At 42.8% G+C, this 21,554-nt stretch overlaps 1 long non-coding RNA gene across 1 annotated transcript in view; it reads left to right on the forward strand.

Annotated features, from left to right (window-relative positions):
• The first annotated feature begins 728 nt into the window (after positions 1–728).
• The window catches only part of LOC137471630 (uncharacterized), a 47,289-nt gene continuing 26,463 nt past the window's right edge, over positions 729–21,554 (forward strand). The window contains exons 1-3 of the long non-coding RNA XR_010997727.1: positions 729–1,282; positions 1,732–1,930; positions 6,367–6,508. This is a non-coding gene — a long non-coding RNA (uncharacterized lncRNA). The remainder of the gene's footprint in view (positions 1,283–1,731; positions 1,931–6,366; positions 6,509–21,554) is intronic.

The following is a 21,554-nucleotide window of genomic DNA, read 5'->3' on the forward strand; positions in this document are numbered from 1 at the left end:
AAGAACTTCCTTCCGACATCACCTGGACAACAGGCTGCATCAGAAAAACAAGGTGGTGTCCTTACTAGCAGCCTTGTTCAGGCATGCAATAGGGAGGTGCTGGATTTCTCCTCCCTCAGGCTGTGTGACAGGGCCCTAAAGAGCTGACAGTGGATGGGCTTGAAGGAGCTGGAAAGGGGCTTTGTGATTGCAGCCAGGAGGAGCTGACATGCAAAAGGAGGTTCCCACTTGTCTCAAGTATGAATTGCTGGGAGAGGCACAATCTTCACCAGTCTTCATCCCCACCATTGCTCCACTGGGGTGTGTTTCCCCTGCACTTGGTGCACAAGACCTGATCCTGCTTGTCAGCTTGATCCCAGGCTGGAGGGTGGGATACACTCATTATAATTCATCATTGCCAGCCTCAGAACATATTCAAAACAGATAGTAAATATATTTTTTCTGTCTTTCTTTTTCTGTCATCCTCCACTCCCCCTCACTTTCCATATCTGTTGCTGCTGCTGCCTCCCACAAGCCTTTCCCCACGTTCTGCTCTCCCAGCAAAGGCAGGGGCTCTCCCTGTGGAGCAGTGGGTCTGCCCCAGCAGCACAAAGGGATTTGCAGCATGACCAGGCACTCACTGGCTGTGAGGAGCAGAAACAGGTACCAAGTCACCTGGTGACTTGTCCCAGCAGAGGCTGGGACAGAACACAGGGCATACCAAGCAAGCAGTTCTGAGCAAATGAAGTCAAGTAAATTATTGATGCAATTTCACCAGTTTCACCAGCTCTGCTGAGGATGGATTTGGCCCAAGGAAACAGCAGGAGGGCAGCACATGAAAAAGTCAGACCCTGGGGACCGGAGAGCTGAGCTCCACAAGCCACACTGACGAGGCTGTGCACACACAAGAACAGCCATGCAGCTCCAAAACTGCTCATCTTCTGTTCTCCATCTCTGTAGTATCACTTCTCAGACTAAAACCTTAATGAGTGCTTGCCAAGTTCTTGTAATCACACCAAATTTCATAATTTAAACATGTTTTGAAGCTCCAGAGAAAAAATGTACATCAGTGGGAACCAGCCATCTGGAAAGCTTTGGAGTCTTTTTTTGCTCATTTGTTTGTTTGCAATTCAGCTATTCCAGTACTGTAAGGGTAATTTAGTTATTTATTTAATTTTAAAGTTTTTAGGTTACAACATGAGTTTTAACTAAGAGATGAAGGTACAACTCAAGCAGGGATAATTCACCACTATGAAAAGTAAATGATTCCTGAATGATGAATGAGGTTTGTGGTTATGCCAAGGTATGGTCCATACTGTTAAAACCCATTACTTCCTGATGCTCTTTGCATAATAGTTTCTTGTAATGTCATTTTTCTCTTGCCTCCGAGCTGTAAGAGAGGGGTAGGGTCATAAACTTAGGGTGCAAAAGAAGAGACAGAAGCAGCCATGACCTATTGAAAGGTCAAATCATCAAAAGAAAAAGAGATAGTGATACAAAATGCCTTCAGAAAACATCCTTTGCAATATGCCATGATCCTGGCCCAGTTGCACTGTACCTTATGAAATGATGTATTACAATATATGCCAGCTCTTCTTTCATACAAAATCAAAACTGCTTTAAGTGATAAGATTATCTCTTCCATATTCATACTTTATTTTTTTAAATTATTTATCCTTGCTGAAATGAGTTTATGTACCATATTATTCCTTTCATTTTCTGGATGGTGTTTTTTGTTATGATTTGTTTCAGTGGTCCTTTTAAGGCCCCTAAACAAGAAAATAGAGTCAGGAGAATTGAACATGAATTAAAGTGAAGGAAGAGAGAGACTAACAAGTGAGCTATTACAGCAAAGATTACTTTTGGGGGAAAGAAATCAGCACAAGCAGAGGAATGAATGGACACAGAGGAAGAAATAATGACAAGAGAGAAAGAGAAGACACAGCAAAAGGTAAGCGGTGGCAAAATTTGTAATATTAAAGACAAAAGATCCACAGTAATCTGCTATACGGAAAAAAAAAAAAACATTAGGCTGCAGAGAATACTGAAAGGAAGTCAAAAGAATACACAATTTTATTCCAAAACAATTGAGAGGCCAATAAAATGTCAAATATAGAACAAAATCAAATAATCCTTTAAATGACAAGATCCATGACCTTGGAGAAGAGGCAGCAGTTCTCAGGTTTTGTCCCAGCCATATCTTAGGCAAAAGCTGGAGGTGTTGAGTAAATTTTTAGTTGGGTGCATAAATGATTTACATGCTCACAGCAATGCATCCCTCCTTCCTCTGCCACCAAGTGAAATTCTTTTACAGCAAGCATCAAACATTGATTTCCAATGTCTTTGTCATAAATAAAGGTCTCTAAGATTTCTCTCCTTCCTGACAGTACATTGCTTTGTGCCCACTGTCCAATTGAGAAATTTCTCTTTGAAAGTGTGTATTTTAGAGGAACGTGGCAATCCAATCAAAATAGCTGTTTATAGCCTTAGGAGGCAAAAAAATAACTGTTAGCACTTGGATGTTTCTACAATTAACATTTGTGTGATCTTACATCTTAATGTGAATATATTTGAATGCTTTTGGGTGCTGCATAATAAAGAGCTGGTTACTAAACTTAGCATCACTTCATGTAGATTAGACATTATAATTGATGCTTACAGAACAGGACCCAGAGAAATGAATTTTATGTTGCTCCAATTTCACTGGTTTAAATTAAAGAGTTACAAAAGGTCTTTATACCATGTGCTAAGAAAAAAAATGTGTGCATTCATGGGTGATGGCAATTGTGTTTATTTGTTCTCTGAAGTGCATGGATGTCTTGTAATTCCTGTCCAGGGTGAGCTCTCCCATCCTAATTCCCTGTGCTGCAGTCTTGCTGCATCAGACTTCAGCCTCCTCCTCTTCCAGCATTCCTGGTCTCTGATTTTTCCCTATTTCCTTGCCCTTTGCTTCAGTTCTGGAATAGTGACAGTATTACAGCCTTGGAAGATGCCCCTTTCCCAAAAAGTCAGAAGAATACTGCTCACACTGGGGTTTTCTTCAGTAACCACCCTTTTCCAGCCTGAGGTCTTGGACATGCCATGGGTTTTGAGCTCACAATTCAGGAGCAGGAGCAGGCAGACTTGGCTTGCCTCCTTTGGCTGGCCTCCCCAAAATTCTTATGTACTGGTACATATTCCTCTGCCCCCTTCCTTCCCCATCCCTGCTCCTCTTCATGCTTCATTCAGCTCTTCCAAAAATCTGAATTTTAGGGTCCAATCTGTTCTAACACCTCTGGTTAGTCCAGGTTTTAGCAATTTTCTAGTCAAAGACCTGGCTTCATGCACAAAGCTTAGAAGAGGAGGCTTTGCCTAGAGCAGTAATACTCTCTTTCTCCAGAGCCTGTTCATGTGCCAAAAACCTTTATTGATCAACCTGTATAGATCTGCTGGCACTCTGTTGTGCCTTCAGCAGAAGAAAGACTGCCAGAGGCATAAAGTGGGGATAATTCATATTAATCAGGCTGGGAGCTGTATATTAGGATAGATAACTCAAATCATCCCAATACGATCTTCTACGCGGGAGACAATTTCCTGTCCAGATGCCAGACCTGAGGTCAAGAAGTGAGATTTGCACCTCCTGAGCCAGGAATGTAACTCAGCTGCAGCTGATCCATGGCAGCCTGAAGCAGGTGGAGCAGCTGTAGGGTTGTATCCAGGTGCAAAGCCCTTATCCCAGCTACAAAGCCCTTATCCCGAGCACAGGCTGCAGCCTTGGCCAGCTCCCTCCCAAGCAGGTGACATAAGGCTCCCAATCTGGCATTGAAAGGCAGTGGTACCACCACGTTTAGGAGTAAAAGAATGACTTGGATGTCTGACCCCAGGAGACAACTTTGAGTTGTGCTGGATTCATAAGACACTAAGGAGAGAAATCTCATCCTTCTTTGCATATCCCACGAAGGAATATCACAGAAGATGTTTTGGATGCCAGTAAGGAAGAAGGAACCCCCTGAATCTAGAATCTATCTCCATCACAAATAATCCTGAATAAACACCATTAATGAGCACTGACAATGCTAGTATGAAATTCTGTCCCAGCAGTTCCTCATTAAGATGGCCTGTTCCAAACACTCTAATCTAAAATTATGTGTATCAGGGAAGTCATAAAAAGCAGGTGCTCTAATCAGCAATGTTTGATGAAAGAAAGGAATAGATAAGATTTTTTCATATGCCTAGTTAAATAATGGCAGAAAAGGGAGGTGAAGACAACCACAGGCAGGGGAGAACCTGTAATCAGGCCTCATTAATACTATAGTTAATTGATTTTCTGCTCAGATTCCAAGGAGGAACAGGAATCTTTCTTTAAGGTGGGTAACAGATTAACAAACATTGGAGAGGCAGAGAGGAAGGAACACACTTGTATCTAAGCAATGTGAACTTTTCCGGTTTTGAAAACTCTATTTGCTTTAAAAGTTAGCATGAAACTCAGTGCTACAGTATTCACAGGAGTTTTAAGCCTTAAAAGATTTTTTTTTACCAAACTTTGCATGCTTAACAAAAAAAAAAAAAAAAAAAAAAACAAAAAAAAAAAACCCTTTTTGTGAGGCTTCCCCTCTCCTTTTATCATATCTGGGGAGCCATAAATTGAAGAATCTAGCATTGCTCTACTCTGCTAATCACTTGGCCTACATTTGATTCTCTTTTCAAGTGGTGATTCAGATGCTGTGACTAGTGAGACACAGAGAGAGAAACAAAAACTATTTTCCCAGAATGAAAAAGGCCTGTTTTAATTCAGGTAAACTATGCAGACTTTTTAAGTGGTTGGTGCTGACTGAGATTAAACAGGAGCCATATAGTGCCAGAAGTGTTGTCCAAGAATATTATCAAAGTAATGGTCTGTCTAACCACATAAATATGTTTATATGGGATATTGCTCTCTGAAATCCCATGGACTGCAGAGCAGGGTTGTCCCATGGCATCTCCCCCAAGCCCTGATGTGTCCATTATGTCAGTGCTGAATTCATCCCAATAGTCCAAATCCAAGAGCAATGCTGCCTTACAAATCTATTTACCTCAAAGTGCACCTTTTTTCCCCCTCTAAAACCTTTTCCTATTTATACCCTGCTTCAACAGCTGCGCTTTATTCCCCATTCAACATCCATTTTCCCTTAAGAGGGATAATTAATTTAGAACTCCAGGCAATCAGACATAGGTAAGAAACCAGCTTTCTTGGTGTTGCCTTTCTTTTCTTAGCCATTAAATGGTGCAATTGTGCCTCATGTTTACATGGGAACAAGGGAATACACCCAAAATCAAAACCAGAAAATAATTCCTTTGAATGCTATGCTGAAATAATGAAACATAGAAGTGCAGAAGTCATATTCCTCTACTACAGTGTTAATTCATCCTGGGTTCTTAGGTACTAGAAAATCAAGAACTGACAAAATTAGGCTTTGATGTGTCATTTTCACTTAAGCAACCAAATGCTTGCCCAACTAAATAGTTTCAAGAAGTGTTTTCAGGAACCTCAGGTGCAGCAATACTTCAGAGATATCTTTTTCCCATCAGAGAAGAGCAACCTGTTTGAATTTACTGGAGATTTCTGTACGTGCTTCCTGCTTTTAGTCCCGAAAGCTGCCAGCAGTGGGGTGCTTCAGTTACAGGGTGAATCTTGGCCCTTCCTTACCCAAAGTGATGGATGCAAATGGTCCCCAGGCTATGTGAGCTGTCTGCTTAGGTGTTTTGTCTGAACTGGTCTCAGGGTGTTTTTGACCCTTAGAAAGAAAGTCATCCTCTGGGACTCGAAAAGGAAGAGGGGGACTAGGAAACAGTTGATGTCACCCTTCTCTCAGTAAGGTTTTAATCCCGTGTTCTGAGAGATTATCTCCCTTAGAGCCTTGGTGACCTGGGTGCTCTCAGCCACCTTGTCCTGCTCCCTCAGGGAAGGAATACAAAGCAGGAATCAGGTCATAGGTGTCCTAAGAACATATAAATGGGCACATATTGGTGGTTATTTAGTGAGATCTGTGCTCATGTTTCATCACCCTAGACTGAGGTCAAATCCTCTTTTGATTTTAGCATATAAAAAACCCTTTCTTGATGATGTAATTAAGTATATTATTGATTCCATACCCTTCATGCAATGAGTAACTTCTGCTAGCCTGCTTTTTGCATGATTTCCCTTTAGGGCTAAAACAGTTGGGATAGTGAAAAATATATTACTTGTCACATCCCACCCCCCAATATTGGCACGGTGTGTAAAGAACAAAAGCAAAAACATTCACACACGCAGCGTTCTATCACAGTGAGTCTACTTGGACTCCAGTTTTAACAAAATCCAGGTGATTCCATGTGATTCTACCGTTGCAACACAGCATGTGCTCACACTGGATGCATTGTGTTTTGCAGACGCTACGGGAGAAGCCTGATGGAGAGGGGCTTGCAGATGAGAGCGAGAGAAAACTGCATTTACAGTAAATAAAGGCATCCCTCACAGAGGATCTCTCAACTCAGTGACCTTTGAAGTTGCAAGGACACATGGCCTAGACAGGTAAGGGAATTCTGTTACTCATTATTTTACGGTGGTTTTGTGCTGTGATGCATGCTTGTACAAGGAAAGAGCAGTTTGCAAAACTGTGTTTAAAAAGAGCTGGATTTGTCAGCCATGACAACAGCTAGGGGAAGATTTATATAAAATAATAGGTGTTTTTTGCCTTTAATGTCTATAATTAGTTAATGCAGTGTAAAAACCAGCACATCATTACTCTTCCTCGCTCCACTGTAGAAAAAATCAACAAAGAGGAAACATACAAACCCAGTATTTTTTAGCTTGTCTTTTAAGAGCCTGGCTCCTGTTTAGTATGCATTTAGTAACGATGCATTCAAATGAATAATTTAGACCTTTGATGACAACTTTTCAAGAGCAGTTTTATCAATGTCAGACAGTTTCCCGTTTTTGACCATAGAAACACAAGACAGAAACCACCACTGCCATTATTAGTTTTGCCTCATCTTCCTGTGTTTGGATAGGAAAGCCCAATTTAATTTTTTTTTTTCTGGGAGCGAATTTGCATCCTTACTTTTAGAACTTCCTGTTTGTAAATGCTGAATCAAATGTATTACCATAAAAGAAAAAAAGCCCTGCCTTGTACCAGCACTCCTAATGCTGCAAAGCCAGACACTCCTGGGAAATGTTAGAATTTACACTGTCTTAATTTTGCAAGTTATTACTTCTGTGTTCTAAGGCACAGACAGTCACCTTACAGGTACTGACAGGCTTGCTTACAACAGACCCAGTGATGCCACATTTGTTTACAGAGGCTGGAAGAGGGAACCATCCCCACTCAGCAGAGCAGTTTCCTTTGTTGACAGTACTTTTGGTTGCAGTTGTATGAGGAAGGATCATTTTAAGGACTTTTTTTATGTTCAGCTGCACACAATTGCTCCACATTCTGGTGCTCACACCGACAGCCTCACAGGGGTTAGTTTTAAATCAAGGACTGTGTCTGTCCCTTTCTGTTATGGTCTGGGGATCTAGCATCATCATGTTGTATGAATTTTTCCCATCTCTGTTGGTTTTTTTCAGGTTGTCACTTACTATTTCACTTTTTTAGGGAAGGATATGTAGAGAATTTTGAAATCAAGAGATCAGCTAAAAATATCACTGAACATTTAGTATTCCCTTCCACATGCTCATGGAGAATTTTTCCAGCTTTTCCTTTGAACCTTATTGATTCCTGTTATGAACAGAATCTTATGTAGGTGCACACCCTGCATGAGGTGCCAAGCTGCAGAGTGTTCTGTTGGATTCAGTAATAGAATTACTTAAATTTAGCAATTTTCTGATTGGAAATAATGCCATTATTCATGTGCCCTTGTACCAACTCCCAAGCTGCTGCCTGGCTCTCTTGACAATATGATGTTCCTGATGCACATTATCTCAGAGGTCAGTGCAGAAGGAAGGTGTTATACAACACTCAAGAACAAATCCTCCAAGGAGGAGGTCTCAGATAGGCACAAAAATCCAATCTTGGCACAATATCTGCTGGGTCCTTACACACTTTAAATATATGCAGTGCTCCCTTGCTGGGTGTTACTTACAGCTGAGACATCAGCACTGGCTCAGTACACACAGTATAGTCATTGGGACAGCTGGCCACAAGAATGGTGAAGAGCAGTGACTGATGGGCTAAACTGGTGGGGAACAGGAGCTTATTCTTATTTTTTGAGGTTGTATGGAGGTTTTTCTTATAGCTTATTTTACTTTGCGAGCAACCTGCAAAGGCACCTAAAGACAGCAATCTAAATCCACAAGCAACCGAGCAGCAGCAGTCAGTTTGTATTCAGAACTTTGTTTCTCCATCAGATCTAAATTTAAGATTTTGGATCCAGTTGCTCAGTGGCTTGATTGCTACATCTGAAAATTATATAATGTCTTTAGAGCATTGTGAAAAAGCTAAGGCTAGATCTCCATCAGTCCAGCAGCCTAGGTGTGAGCACAGAGCGAGCTGAGAGACATCCTTAGAGCAGCCTGGGAACCAGGACACAGCTTGGCCTGCCCTGAGCATTCTGCTGCTGCAGCCAGCCTTCCTCCTGCCCCCCTGTGCTACAGCCCAGACACAAGTCAGGGCTGACAGTGCCCAGGTGCAAAGGGAGAAGCTGTGCAGCTGCAAACAGCTGGCACAGGGACCTGGGACAAGGAGTCGCTGGCTCAGGAGCGCTGATGGGGACGGGAGCCCCTTCAGGCTCTGCCCTGCCCTGCCCTGCAGCTGCAGCTCAGAGCTTCTTCCTTTAGAGGCTTGCATGCAATTGAGCACGAAAGCTGTGAGGACCTGGAGAGTAAAATATTTGATTTGCCTGAGCAGAAAGGACTTACTGACACAAACCAGGGCCTGTGATGAGATCTTGTTTACCAGGCAAGTGTGGGGCTGGAAATCAATACACCAAAATTGCTGTGACCAGAAATTAGACTCACTTAGTGAACAAAATTCATTATAACAAGCTATGCCTCATATCACACCTTTTGCATGACTGATTTAACACTATTACTTCCTTCTTGCTTTCTCCCAGAATGACCTTTTTAGAGCAAAACATTTGTAGAAAGTCACTTGTAAAAATGATGAAGTAGAAAATAATAAAAAACATCAGTCTTTTATTACGAGGCACTTGCTAATAAAGCCTTTAATTAAAATATTGTTGAAAAACGTAAAAGACAATTTAAAAAACCACAGATGTATGCAGTAAGTCACTTGTGCAACATCTTTAGCAATTTCTTTTTAAGAACCTTTGATGTGTTCTCTTTATATTAAAATTTCCTTTATTCATTTTCCCTTAAACATCAGTTGCCCCCTACTTGCACTGGCCATAGTCTTATTAAATAGGTTTAAAAGATTTTCTTACCAGGAGTTACTCTGCAAAGGTAATTTGAAGTTGAAGGAAGAAGCTTTGTGAATCAGAAGTGCAGCAGACACAATAGCAGGAGTGTGTGAAATTGTAGAACAAGGGGAGAGACAGGAGCTGGTGACTGGATTACTAATAGAGCCGGGAGAGAACCATGGAGTATGGGTATCTAATAAACTCCCTGTATCTCTCATGCTAATGTGCCTTTCTTCAGATACAGGACAGAAAGCCCCAAGGCCCTGCTCACAGGAATTGGTGTTGTGCTGCTGACTAACAGCACCTCTGGCTAATTTAGACAAGCAGATTAAAATAGGCCTGATAAAAGCAACAAAAGGAAAGATTTGTGTCCCTTGTATCTTCCTTTCATACTGATATCCTTGGGATGGCAAAGGAGAGCTGGCAGGATCACTACCACACCAGTTTGTGGTACAAGCATCAAGTGTGTGCTGTATGCACGTTTTTATGAAGCACATTTTGGGGGCTGACACTTCTTTTCTCTCTTTTTCTCTCCCCTTCTCCATCCAAACAGAAATATCCTCCAGCTAGTGCTCATCTCAGCAAGAACAGTAGTAGTAAATCTGTGTGTAGATGGTGGCAATCAGCAGAAACTGAAAACTGTCTTTTCTCTCCTAAATGCTCACCCACAAGCTCAGCTTCCACCTGAGCATGCTGTGTGTGGTGCACAAACCTGCTGAGCCCTTAGGCACAGCTATATAATAAGGTGTTCATTGCCAGGAGATTAAAATAACACCTGCTGGCCCACACAGAGCTGGTAGCAAGGAGCAGGTCTCATTAGCACTCTGTTGTGCTGCCCCATAGACCCAGCAGCTGATAGCAGTTATTTAGGCTTTTTAGAAGGTAGGTATAAACCACAGAAGTTATTACAGTTGTGCTTGGACTGGGAGTCAAAGGTGTTTTGGTTCACTCTGTGATGCTGGGTGCCCCAGGATTTGGGATATGAGGCTGGATAAGGGATGTGCAGGACACACAATCAGGGTTCACAGTCAAGTGAACAAGGGGTTCACTTGACTCCAGAAGCCAAGAGATGCTATAGGATCCTATGGTCTGGACATGGCTCTGGGCGGCATCCAACAGTGACAGGCAAGTCCTCTGAATTGCCTCAAAAGAAATAGTTTGTTAGGAAGAAACCCTCTTCTGAGGGTTCTTTCTTGCATGGAAATCATGCTTTTACCATTATTAAATATTAATTTTAAAAAATCAGTAGGAGTGGGGCTTTTAATTTCTGAAGGCACAGAGGTCCAGAGCTATAGACCTACAGTAGCTGACTTTCATTACAACTGGTTTTAGACTGGGATTTTAAGAGCCCCATTCTTTGTGCAGATCTTTCTTTGCAGGAATTCGAAGAAGAATGGAAACTAAGTTGCATTTGCAGCTTGACTAACTGTTCATTGGCAGGTCCCATAGGTTTGGTAGACAGGATATTGCATTTCATTTATATTCACCTTTCTGATTTAAACAATAGCACGTCTTCCCTAGGAAACCAGCAGTATTTAGCTAGTGCTGAATTACAAGTGACATTGAAGAACCTGGTTTTGCAAGGAAAAAAATATGAAAAAATTGCATTGATTAAAGTTACCAGCTTAAAATTATTTGTTCAAAGTCCATCTACTGCAGTGAAAGTCCCCGCAAAACCAACCTACAATAGAAAGTGTATGCATATAATGTGCATAGCTGCCATTCAAAGCCAGACGGGGTAGGAAATAAGAGGTTACATACAATTCAAGCTCTAACCCCAAGCCTCAACTCCTTCCACAGTCTCAGCACAGCTGGAGGTTTTTTGCTAAATTTGTCACCACTGTAGCAGGGAACAACCAAGAAAGAAGGAAAGAGCATAATTAGACTTCAGGCTCAGTATCTCAGGGGTGGGAGCAGAGCAGCTCACCACCCCTTTGGAGCCAAAAGCTGATCTCAAGAAATATCGTAAACCCAGCCAAAAAAAAAAAACAGAGATGTCACTAAGTGGTTGCATTTGTATTTAGGATAGTTAAAAAGATAGAACTGTATTCAGAACTTTTGAAAGAGAGAGTTTAAATCAGCTAAGAGTTTGATTTGAAACTGAAATGCTGTGTTCTGGTTTGTTTTTTGATTGTCCATAAATGCTGCACTCTTAGGTGATTTAAAAAAAAAACATTTTCAGTGAAATGATGCTTCAGGGGTAGTGAGGTTATGGCACATTTTCTGAAGGTTGGATTAACATTGGGTAGGATGCCAAATGCCAATGAGTGCCAAATCCTGCTGTATTCTAGATTATCGAAATATATCTTCATGTTTTGGAAAAGAAAAAAAGCAGTCCATCTTGAAAACTTTTCCTATTAATCCTTTAGTTTCTCAAAAAACCCACTTAATTTAGAGTAATATTTCTGGAGTGGATATTGAAAAAAATGCCTCTCTGATATGAGATTCCCCAGTTTCTCATGAAATCAATATTGTGTATTAGTTGTCCTCTCCATCTTTGAAAAAATCAAGTCATAAATCTTTCTGGCATCTCTATTCATTCTCCTGATTATACCATATAATGCTGAGGAACAAAGCAAGCTTTTTTTTTGCTAAATTGCATGTCTGGAGAGGCTTGTGAGGGGGACTGTGTAGCTGTGGAGATAAAGCCTCTAACTCCACATTAAGATGTAGCTCAAAAAGAAAAGAAATTGGAACAGCCATGAAATATGGAGTACAAGATACACCTTGCATTAGTATTTCTGAGCTAAAGGAATGGGCTATCAAGATTTAGGTGGCATAATATTCTGAATTCTATTTTAAAAGCATCATTATCATCAGAGAACACTTAATATAAATCCTTCCTACGGATTCCCTGCAGGAATAAGGTGGCCTAGCTAACAAAGCCTTGATTTATTCAATAAAACATACTCCATTTTCCTATGAAATGTAGACAAGGCACCTGCTTCTACCATCTCCATGGCTCAGCTACCACTGCACAAATATTCCTTTATATGCAAGGAGTACCTGGGCACTACCACATGTCCGGATGTACAAAGAACTCCATTCACATGCCTCACAGGAAAGAGCAAACAAGGACACCACAACTGCTAAACACACAGGAACTTGTTCAGCTCCAAAAGACACAGCATTTCCCACCCCCTGCCAGGATTTTCACATAGCAACGCCTTAGCAGGCACATGAAGGAAGCTAAAACAAGAGCAGGATTTTCTGCCTTAGCTCTTCCCTTTGCAGCCTTGCAGGAGGGAAGGGTGACAGTCAGGGTCCTTGCAACCCAGAACCTATAAAAACAGTGTCAGTGCACCTTTACCTGTGCCCCAGAGACACTTTTGCTTCTCATTTATCATTCCCGCCTCATGAAAACGCTGTGCCATAAACACACGTTCATCTCTCTCATTATGTGCTGTCACTAGAAGCATGAGTGCCCCTTCGACCCATTAGATGCCCACAGATTGGGGAACACCACACGGCTGGGACAATCCAGCAGATCTGGCTCCCGTCTGTGTTGTGGGCTCCCTCTGGCAGTGCCCACCAGGAGCAGTCTTTGGGATGATCTAAAACAGCAGGTCTATAGACTGAGTAGGTCTTACCAGCATCCTGATGGGTGCTGGCCCGCTGGCAAATTCCAACCCTAAATTAGGCACACAAGGAGCCCGCTGAGGTCAGGGAGACTGCTCAGCTGAGCAAGGCTTATGCACAAGAACTGCAACATAAGCTCCTGCTAATTGCAGTGAGAGCAGACTTGGCCCCAAGGAAGGGAGGTACCAAAAACATCCAAGAGGATTCTCTCTGTGTCCTTGTGTGAATTCACCTGTGGAGTACATGCCAAACATGGATGTGTACTAGGAATGAGAGATACAGAAGCTTGAATGGCACCCAGGCAATATCCCTAGCATGGAGTACACTGATTATCTTCCCAGATCCATCCCACTGTGTTTCTGCCCTGCTCCAAACCAGCGTCTTACATTAGCACAAACATTTTTCCCAAGGAGACTTTCCAGTGACCGTGCACCAATACCTACTTCATGAAAGAAGTTGTGATGCTGCTTCTGGTACAGCAATCAGAAACCCAACAGGGAGAGAAATGTAGCTCAGGCAGCGTAACTCAGAATTACACTGATGCAAGACATTTGCTCTTTAGCGTATGACTCTGATCAGATCATAAAGAGCACGCAAATGAAGAGTAACCTCCAGACACTCACCAATGCTTCTGGAAATGCACACGTTGCCACCACAATCAGGCTGAAGACATAAGAGGGTTTGGTACTCTCAGTATAGATTAGAACACTTCCATTCCCACAGCTTTCACAAGTTGGCTATAAGAAAATAAATTGCAGCTTAGGGAACCGGCAAGTTACAATCTGTGTTTAAAAGAGGAGGAGATGGAAAATATCTCTGTGTAATATTTAGTGCTTTATGAAACCCTCCCCTATTTTTCTCTAAACAATTCTGAATAAAATAGCAGCCTGTCTTAACACAGCCCAAACCCAGTCCCTCTATGATAAGGATTTAAAGAAGCTTGAACCTAGTTTGTAAGCAGCTTCGTTTCTGATTAGGATTAAAAAGTATCCTGAGTATTAATCCTGCATTCTTCAGTAAGCTTAAAAGAAAGGAAAATATATAGTGAAAAATTCTTCACTAACCAATCAACCAACTAACATTAGTGTCAGGATGGCTACAAAATGGCTTTCTACATGTCTGCAATAATTCAATTATCGTTTGTGCTTGCAAAGGAACATGAAGTGTTGGTTACTTTGGGACAATACTCTCCCAGCTCTCTTTGGAAACCATTTGCACTATAAAATCATTTATTCCCAGCACTGTGCTCGGCTGACAGTCCCATACATCAGCTCATCCAGAAGAGAAGATCTATATAAAGTCTTTGAGCGGCTCTTCCCCAGCACAGGACACTCATGTCTTGTCTGCGGCCAGGACATCGCTACAATACAGCACCACTTTCTTTGGTGTTATCAAGCCTCAAGGAAGGCTGGTAATTTCCATTTCCCCCCTCAACACCCAGACCTACTTTCCTTTAAAAACTCTGATCTTTGCATCCCTTTCCACCCCCTCGTACACCGCAGTTTCTATAATCATCACCTTATGTAAGAGACCCAGAACCGGGAGCAGTTATTTATCCATGTTTGCGTGCCCTCGCTTTCTCCCCGGAGAGCACCAAAATAACCTAACAGGTCCCCATTTGGTACACGTGGGCTGGCATACTCTTGTAATCAGTGGTGCCCACTGTCACCCTAAGGGGAACGATGCTGGGGACAGAGAAAAAGGGGTCCTGCTGAAGGTATCATTATAGAGTCCTTGCTCTGGTGTTGTTTTTCCAAATATTCAACTCCACTCATGTGCTAGCAGCAGGTGATGGGGTACCCAGCTCTGCCAGTACCCTGGGTATGCACAAAGGGAGGCATGCAGGGAAGCAGCAGGGAGCATCCACAGTCCCAGAGCCACTGCCCCAGAGCAGTCAAACCTGCACCCACCCCGAGAGTCAGGCTTCTGACTTGGCCCCTGTGCGGCTTTTATTGTTGGCCTGTTTATTTTCAGGTGGCCCTGTTGCAGCATTGTGACTCAGCTGGTTTCTAACTGATCTGGCAGGTTTTTACTGCTCTTCTGTCCTGCTTGCTGGCAGAGCAACAAAGTCTGGGGGATTTATGTGCCCCGACACCCACGCAGGAGCTGTGAGAGAAGCCTCCTCCCAAGGAGAGGAAGTTTTTGCAGACAGATGCCTCTGTTTGAAGTGTCCATGTATCCATTGGAGCATGGGAGCACTCAGCCTTAGGTACATCCATATTACTGTCACCAGGTTATATAAAGTAAGGTGGATATTTAAGTCTTTCCTGGGCTTAAAGCTTCAGGGTTTTGTCCCAGCAGCTCTTGTAGCCTGCAGTGCTCTAGGTTGATGATTTACAGAGTAGTTAAAGAAGAAAGTTCGCAGCATACACATATTTCTACAGTGAAAAAGCACAGGGTAACTTGTTTAATCTATTCAGGGGAAGGGCTTTTACAAGCAAACATGCATTTACCCTTTTTATTAGGCTTTTCAGCCACAAAATTTATGACCTCAGCACAGTTTTGCCCTGTGCAGAGCACCTGTAGGCAGGAGTTTCTGCAGGAAAAGTCAGTGGTGTGAGGCCTATAAATGCCTGTTAGACACCATACAGTGTGCTGGGGTTAGAAGCAGCTTCATAGGGATAGACACATCCCACATTTAGTCACTGTTTCAACCCACTTCTTGTCTTGCCAATTTTGTTCCTGCCAAGCTTTCCACTGACTTGGTTACTTTGAGGAAAGCAGATGGGAGCTAGTGGTATTCCAGAAGGCTGGGGGAGTTTCTAATGGGCCCAGACAAGTTTGACAACAAAAGCCTAGTCCTGAAGAAATACTTTTCTTCTTTAAACAAAAAAAAGTTTGGTTTTATTGGGAAAAAAAATCTCAACTTATTATCAGCACGCAGATTTTTTAGTGCAAACTAGCACCCCAGCTTGAGCGTTGTGTTGCTGGTACCCTCCATCAACTTTGTTCCTTGGCCAAACCATTTCTTTAGTGAGCTGCTCTAGTCTGGTGCCCTCAAAAGCTGATTGTCCCTGCCACTTTCCAGACCACCTGCCTTCCGTTTCTCCTTCATTTCTGCACAAGTGAACTCCAGACTGTACAATCCAAATTAAAAGACTAAATTTTTATAACTTGTCAGCCAGACAAAATTAGTTTTGCTGATAAGGGAAATCCGCTTGTTTACTGGAAGAGAGACGGAAAGTAGCTGTGCCAGCTCAGGGGATCGTACTGAGCCAGGACTGGAAATAGCAGCACTCAGCCTCAGAGTTCATCAGTGAGCCACTTCTTCAGTAAAATCACCCAAACAATTTCCTGATGCTTCCTTATTCATGCCTCTGAAATTCTTCTCCCCTCACCAGCCATTGATTTGGAAAAGTAAATCCCTTTTTCTTCTCTTCAGAAACTACACTGCTTTACTGACAGGCTTGAAAATGGACATTATGGTTGATTGTCTTATTCACTTATCTTCCACGGGGATGGCATACAGCAATGATCAGCAAGTACAAGCTTTTACATTTGAAATATAAAGCTACCTGGTGTCATCATCACCTCATCTGTGTTATAATAATGCTCGGTTTTCACCTGACCTTTAGAAATCAGCAGATTCAATTACTTGTAGCACTTGCTGAAGATCCTCCAGGGATCTCACCATAAATTATACTGTATTCTACAAATAGATATGACAACACTAATCAGCAAATTAAATGACAGTGATCATTCCTGCAGAGATACTTAAACATCTGATTGAGCTGGTACATTGGATCTATGCAGCCTTCATCTTCACCAGAGCCACTGCTCTCATGCATAGGAAATGCTGACCTTGCAAGCAGGCACCTGTAGGGTACTGAAAATGTCTGATAAAAGAAGGGAGAAAAAGCCTGATGCCTCCAAACAAATGGATATGAGTAGATGGACTCCAGTACCTTCATTAATGTTTTGCTCTGATATTGCCACCCATTTGAATTTACACAATTATTCCCAGATGGAGCAGGTCTGGACACTTCCTAACACTCTTTTCCCCAAGCATGGGAGAGCGGTCATTACCCCAGCACCATGATGCTGCCTCCTTCCAGGCAGTCATTGCCAAGTAGTCCTGAGGTATTCCTCCTTGAGATATGTTCCATAGCCTACGCAATAGTCATTTTGCAGTGGATAGGGACTAGATCTTGTCCACCCTCATTGCCCTGTCAAGCTGCAGTAGAATAATACTTGCCAAATCCCCAAATCGTCAGCTGGCTGTCTGTGAGTGTGCCCCATGTGTTGCCTGCACAGCGTGGTTGGATGAAAAATGCTGGGCAGGAAGGGCAGGATGCAGAACTTGAGGCTGGAAGGTGCAAAAGACCTTCTACAGGTCATGGGGCAAAGCAGACCATCATTGGGGCCAGGCTTACAGTGCAAAAGACTGGAGAGGCCTGAGGCCATGGCTCTGCTGGGAAGGGCAGCCAAATGAGCACTGAGCCATGTCCTGCGCTCACAGCCAGTGTCACCTTCATTTGGCCTCGTCCTTCAGCCATTCATTGGAAGCAGGTGCTGCAGGAGAAGGGCAGCACGGAGCCGAGAGGTGTGACTGCATCCTCCACCACAAGCTGTTATTTTGACAGCTCTATTACAGTCATATAGAAACAACTCCTGGGAAGTGTAAAGCACTATAAAAAAAATAGGCAGGGAAATCATCTGTCCTGCAATATGCCAGCTTTCACTGCAGAAGAGGATGGGATGCCAATGAAGATCTTCAATGGGTTCTTTCCCTGGCTCTTTCTTTGGCTGCAGTCGGTTATTGTTCACCCCCAAACCACTATTTCTCCTCTTAATTCTGTGTGGTTGTCACATCTGATGTTTATTTCATAGCAGCCCTCTCCCCCAGAAGATTAATTCATTTTTCATACAAGCATGAAGATCTCAGCCCAGGTGAGGTGAAGGGATGAGCAGCCCTTTCTCGAGCTGCCTTTCTTAGGGAAAAGCCAGAAGATTATCCCGGGAATCACTAGCTGTGCTCAGAGTTAAGGTGTGACTGTGTATCCACACAAAGCAGTACAGATCCTGGAGATACCACAGTGATTTCCTGCCCCAGGGGCCACTGACACAAAATCCAAGCTGCTGCTTTCTGTGCATGTCCGTGCCAGGATTTCAGTGAGGGATTTTGGGAATGCAGGTGCACTTCTTGGTGTAATGAAGCGTCAGGTCCTGTACAGACCAAGGTTTACCTCATAAGAAAACCCAGCAGCCCTCAGAAGAGCATAAGACTTCTGGAGTCACCTCTGATACAGCCAATAGAGTTGTGCACTCAGCAGTGCAGCCCTGCTGGGATCCCTGCCACATGTTCCCACTGCTATGCTCCTTCAGGAGCCTGCAGCATCACCTGGAGGGCTTGAGGGCTTGGTCACCAGGAGAGGTCTTTGCTCTGCACACCTGTGGGTGCTAGGAATGCATCTTCCTAATCCAACAACACCCCAAGAGCAGATACGCCCAGCCACTCTAGCATCAAAAATTCAGTATAAAGTTTCTTTTTTTTTTTTTTTCTCCTCTTCTAATCACACATAGTACTTGGCAGCAACACCATCTGATAACCCAGCATAAACAATCCTGCTCATTTGTATTGCCTCGTTGGCGTTCTCCATAGAGGCACACACATACAAGTTTTCTATATGCCACTCCTCCCACCTTGGGGAAGGAAATTAGAAGTGCTGATGGAGGAGCTCCAGTCACATTTCCGTCCAACTTCTGGTGGCATCAGCTCAACAGTGACAGTTTGTAAGGCAAAACAAATGGCTTGTGAAGAGAGTGTGTGTTATGGAGCCCTACCCAGAAGAAATGCCTGTCAGGTATTCCAGAAGCTCACTGTGACTTTGGTACATTTTTTTTTTTTTGACAAGAGCTATGCTGCAAAGTTTAACTTTCACCCTCATTACTGCAAATTATTCCCCCAACTGAAGTGCCTTTTCTCTTAAGCAGTACACTGCAAACTGGTGCTGTACTCCCAATCAGCATCACCCTTCTGTCAAGGGAGTGCCTTCAAGGGCTTCACTCTGCACCTGGCACTTCTTGTGGAGGAGTCCTTGCGGCAAAAGGAAAGTTTTCAGCCTGAGGAGCAACACCCAAGTGCTGCTGGCAGGAGAATCCTCACTGGCAGCGTAGAGGAGCTGTAAGTACCACATGGACTGACATACCCCCCCCCCTTTCATTCATTTACAAACCAATGATTCCACAAAACATACAGAAGATCAAGTATAGGAAGTAACATTGCATCCTCCTGTAGCAACTCTGGATGCCAGCAGGACGTGATTTGAGTTTAAAACAAAACACAATTTAATTAATTTGTACCCTCATTTATTTAAAAACCACATGGCAGTGTGTGGACACTATCACAGGTACAGCCCTTGTCCCTTACTTGCCTTTTTTGTCCACATATTTCTAAGGCAGCACCAGTCCTCTAGGGCCACAGGCTTAGCTGGAGCTTTGTGGGAGGCTCATAATATATATTAATATTACTATATTAATATTGTGAGAACTACAAATAATGCCTTTTGCTTTCTCCCTTCCCCCTCTCCTGTGTCCTCTGTCATGGATATCATGGCATTGTTCTGAACCTCTACACAGCACCTCTTGTGTCTGGGAATGGTTACAGGAAAAAATCAGGACAAGATAAATATTTCAGCCGTGGAACACCAAGGAGAATATAATTTGTCATGAGCTGGAGTAATTAAAAGTAATTTTTGCATGTTTTGGATGCTGACTTTGGTCAGAGCATGAGCTGTGCAAAACGCTTATTTTTATAGTTTTGACGTAAATCATGGAATGTTTTCTTTCTTAATTTGGAACACTTGCCCCAAATGTTCCAAGTCTCTGTAGATAAATCCAGGCTCTTTTCTTCCTGCTGACATCCATTCATCCATTAAAGTCCCAGGGTTGACTGCCCAAGTTGTTTAGCTGGACTGAACACAGGACTGAGGCATCTTTTAAAAGTGGTAACTTCCAACAGTCTTCATAGACCACTGATTCCAAGTAAGACACACAGTTTTGCTATCTAAAATCTGCCTTTTTCTTTGCAGAAGTGCCATGGGTCATTTGCTTAATAAAACAAACCCAGCCTCCTCCCCCAAGCCCGGCACATACACAAAAATAATTTCCTTGGTTTTATTTTTCTCTGGGGATGTTTAAACTGTCAGCTTTGCTGAGCTACATTCTCCCCTCTCATTCTTTCTCATGGGTGATGTCCTGTCACAGGGGACTCAGTGCAAAGTCACATTTTTAAATTTTCCAGAGGATTTAATATTAATGCATGTATAAAAGACTTGCAAAATCTTTCTCTTTTGAAATCATAGTCTATCAATAGTTCCTAGAGCTGGAGTTGTTCAGCTTTGGCAAATAGTTGGAAATATAAGAAACAAACACTTCTGATTCCAGGGTTACACGGATGTATCATTTTTCAGATCAGTCACTGTCTCAGGGTATGGGCACGTGACCATTGGCTCACTCACACTGAGATCCATTTGAAATTATCCCACATGATTGGAATCAGTGTTGAACGAGGAGCTCTCTGTTTCCAGTTGTATCTTCTGTTATCCATGGAAAGTCCTACTTGGCCAACAACAATAAACTCTTGGAAATGATCGCACACATCCCAAAACCTCTACAAGCGAACGTGGGAAAAGCAGAAGTTTTAGATTTGTTTTAACCTAGGCACTGGCTAAGAATCAGTTACTGTAATGGACAGCAATGCAAAAATGTCAACCCACAGGGCCTGTCTCATATGGATACCCATTTGAGAGTTTCTCACATTTGCAGTTTCAGCTGTCATCCTCTGCAGCCACCCACAGCCAGAAGCAACGGTGCCAGATCACCGCCAACACCCTCACACTGACACTTGGGCTCAGTGTTTAATATCCATGATAACCCATCAGTTAAAATCCACAGAAATTCAACTCTCAAAACACTTGAAATGATTAATAATTAAAAGCTGCCTAGATAGGAATGTAACATGCCAAAATGTTGGCTAGCACAGGCAACTTGGCACAACAATTTGCATTACAGCCTTTTCATCAGTTACAATAAATGAGTGTGGTAGAATGTCTCCTCCACTATTAAATTAATATGCCTTTATTTTTTTGGCTCACATATGGCAGAAATATCCTTGTGGCAATAGGAAGGGTCTTGGCAGACCTGTGCCTAAACTGTGTGATGATGCCTGTGTTTCTTGCCTTACAAGTCTCCTGTAGGGAGAGCAGGGATTTAGCCCGGATGCAGCCACCGTGATCACGAGTGCTGAGCTGTCAGCATGCCTGGATGGGCTCCATCTGCAATCAAAGCCACAGTGTGGCTCCCATAGAAAGCTGCCTGGGAAATGGATGTGTTTTATTGTAAGACGAGTCCCGCTCCCACTGTAACTTGTGGCAAATTGCAATTTTGCCAGGAAAAGGCGGATCAGGCGCTGTTGGCTGATGCCTGTATTTCTGCTGGCAAGGAATGCTAGCCAGAAAACCCAAAATGGTTGTATAGAAACATCCTCCAACTGGTTTCCCCCCCATTTTGTATAAATACTGCATGCTTTAAATCAATTACCTGTCTTCTATAGCTCCCTGTGTTGGTGGTTTTTGCGTCCTTCACTGATTTAGGGTTTCTAACTCTGATTTTACTGCAGGTGCTATGATGTTTATTGACTT

Source organism: Anomalospiza imberbis, chromosome 3, assembly GCF_031753505.1.
Source record: "Anomalospiza imberbis isolate Cuckoo-Finch-1a 21T00152 chromosome 3, ASM3175350v1, whole genome shotgun sequence".
In the NCBI taxonomy this organism is placed as follows: Eukaryota; Metazoa; Chordata; class Aves; order Passeriformes; family Viduidae; genus Anomalospiza; species Anomalospiza imberbis.